The sequence below is a fragment of the Peromyscus eremicus genome, chromosome 8b (assembly GCF_949786415.1).
Source record: "Peromyscus eremicus chromosome 8b, PerEre_H2_v1, whole genome shotgun sequence".
In the NCBI taxonomy this organism is placed as follows: Eukaryota; Metazoa; Chordata; class Mammalia; order Rodentia; family Cricetidae; genus Peromyscus; species Peromyscus eremicus.
In genome coordinates this window covers 22,929,424-22,932,417 of record NC_081424.1, presented here as the reverse complement: position 1 = coordinate 22,932,417, position 2,994 = coordinate 22,929,424, and the positions used below count along the sequence as shown (strand labels likewise).

Sequence of the window (2,994 nt, the reverse complement as noted above, 5' to 3'; positions counted from 1 at the left end):
CAGTAGGTAATATTCCTGGCAGCTAACCATAAGTGTCTTATACAGTTGATGAACTGTAGGATTGGAATTAAGGAGTCGGGACAGGGAATGGTCCCTACACCAAGATTAAAAGCAGATGACTTAGTAACATCTGTAGAGAGCTTCACATGGGTCGGGAGCATCCTAACCTCCCCCCTCTTCTCTCTTTTCTGAGCTCTCGGCCTGAGTTGGTATGAACACTTTTCATGTTGAAGCTCATACATCAGCTGTTTCTCTATATGATGTTTTCTCATCCCTAAGTTCTTGGTTTTGGTCTTCTTTATTATTAATATTATTTAAAGATTATGGAAAATTTTACAAATTTGCAAGATCCTTGTGCAGGGCCGATGTACATCTTCTTTGTGTCATTTCAATTTAGTATATGGGTTTTTAAAGCAAGCATTAGTTTTTAATTTTTTATAGGGGAAGGTAAGCATTCAATAGCATAGGGATACAAGTTAAGAAACATGTTGGTTATACATAGGTGGAAAATGACTTTACTAAAATGTGTGTATACACATGGACACTAAATCTTGGACTTTTATATAACAAAATCTGAAAACTATTGCTTCTAACAATTATAGTTAAATCCTTCGCTTTTGTGTATTTTTTTAAACATTTATTTCTGAAACAAACAAACAAACAAACAAACAAACAAACAAACCCTGCCATGAGTTTTAAATCTTAAGCCAAACCCACTCTGTTTTGATATCTTACAGTGTAGAGGAACATACTTTGGATATGGAAGCAGTGCCTATCTGTTGAGTTGAACTGAAATAAGTAAAGTGTCAAATACCTGGTAAGACATTTCTGATCAATAAGATTTAAAAAAAAAATAGGAAAATGCCAGGAGAATGGCCTAGCAATGTAGAAAGGCTTATAATAAATGGCACACTTGTACCAGTGAACAAACAATACCTTTAACTGGCTTCAGAAAGAGATAGCTTTCTAAGGAAACAATCTCGTAGGCATGAACAGTCTTTGTTAAAGATGTGCAGGTTATAACAACAGCAGGTCCCACATTGAACTCATGAGAAAAATTCTTTCTTTTCTAAAAGTTTTAGAAACTGGTATCTCCCAGAGGCTGTTGAACTGCTAGTATTTTTGATATATAATTTCTGTCCTCTGATTAAGAGGGCATCATATACTTACACTGATAATCACTATACTGTATCATATGGCTTCTTATAAGTGCCCTTGGTTTGAGTTAAATAGGGATTTATTTTCCTCTTACATGGAGTCATTCTATATTTTATAAGGAAATGGGACTCACTGGAATTATGACAAAGGGTTATGTGCCCAAAAAAAGGCCTGTGAGGGGCTGGGAATTTGAACTGATGTTCTAATCGAATCAATTGTAGAAATTCTTATGTATTTTTCTCCCAACATTTTGGTATTCCCCTCTGTAAAATGAAGGAGGTTGTACTGGAAACATCTAATTGTTACACTTGGCAAAACTAAGTTGACAAAGAAATCTGTTTAGTTGGTTTATAAATAAATGCTTTTGTATAAATGAAGCATCCCTGAGTCCCTTGGATGATAGTAATTAACCCCAAATATTTTTATTCAAGTGGATGTGTTATACTACTAGCAATTTTGTTGGTGTTGCTCATGAAGATGAGAAATGAGATCGCTAACTATCATCTTGTTTTTCTTGCTGAACAATTCTGTGATATGCAAGGAATGTGGATTTATTTTACTAAGACCCTGAGGTAGAAGAAGCTGCATGTCGATGAGAGAGAGGAGGGATTCTGCGGGTGAGAGACATCGAGATCATGATGGGAGGACATGCAGAGATGACTGGCCACACTAGTGAAAGCCCATGAACTGTGAACTGGTGGCTGTGGAGCCCCCATGGGACTGGAATAGGCCCTCTGGATATGGAAGATGATTGTTGGGCTTGAACTGTTTGGGGGGCACCCAGGCAGGGGGATCGGGATCCGTCCCTGGTTCATGGGCAGGCTTTTGGGAATCTGGTGCCTGTGGTGTGAAGCCTTGGTGCAGTGGGAAGGGGCTTGGACCTGCCTAGGCTCAGTGTGCCAGGCTCTGCTGACTCCCCATGGGAGACCTTGATTTGGGGGATGTGGGGATGTGGGGTGGCTCGGGAGAGAGGGCTGGGGAATGGGAGGAGGGAGGAGGTGGGATTTGTGGGTGGTATGTGGAGTAGAAAATTTCTTAATAAAGAAAAATGAAAAAAAAATTAAACCACAAAAAAGAAGAAGCTGCATGTCTACATCATATTAGTTTCCTAAAACTCAAAACACAAGGCTGCTTTTAATTAAACTGATGAACTTTTGTTTTGTTTTGCTATTTGCTTTTGGGACACGGTGACAAACTTTATCCCACAACATGTTAACAGGTAATTTTTCCAGGAATGTAAATTCACTGTTAAGGGTGTGTTTAAAGTGTCTGGATGATTGTCTGGTCTTTCCTGATTTTGTAAAGTTTCCATTATTAAAATTCTGATACTTCATGACTCAGCATGAAGTCACTAAAGTGTAACAAGTTACAACAAAATATTACTATAATGACTTTTCTAAAATTGCTAAAGTGGTTTTCATCCTGAGCATAGTTTGCTAAATTCATATTTATATTAAGATAATAATAATCTCAGGTAATATATTTCTGACATGAACTGAATCATATGAATTCCTATGGATGGGTTTCACTCAGTTGCCACTTTCAATACACAGTTTTGATATATAAAAGCTGGATCAATAAAACAACTAAAGGAGATCAAGGGGATACAAATTGAAAAGGAAAAAGTGAAAATATTGCTATTTGCCGATTATATGGATCACATAAGTGATCCCAAAAATTCTACCAGGGAACTCCTAGAGCTAAAAAATACCTTCGGCTAAGTGGCTAGATAAAGATTAACTCAAAAAAATCAGTAGCCCTTCTATATATGGACAAATAAATATATAAAATGACACACACACACACACACACACACACACACACACACATATATAT

At 37.2% G+C, this 2,994-nt stretch overlaps 1 non-coding gene across 1 annotated transcript; it reads right to left on the bottom strand.

The window, feature by feature from the left end:
• Positions 1-317: 317 nt before the first annotated feature.
• LOC131918924 (U6 spliceosomal RNA) lies at positions 318-419 on the bottom strand. Its single transcript, XR_009381143.1, has one exon. It is a non-coding gene; the product is annotated as a U6 spliceosomal RNA (small nuclear RNA).
• Between the last annotated feature and the right edge of the window lie 2,575 nt (positions 420-2,994).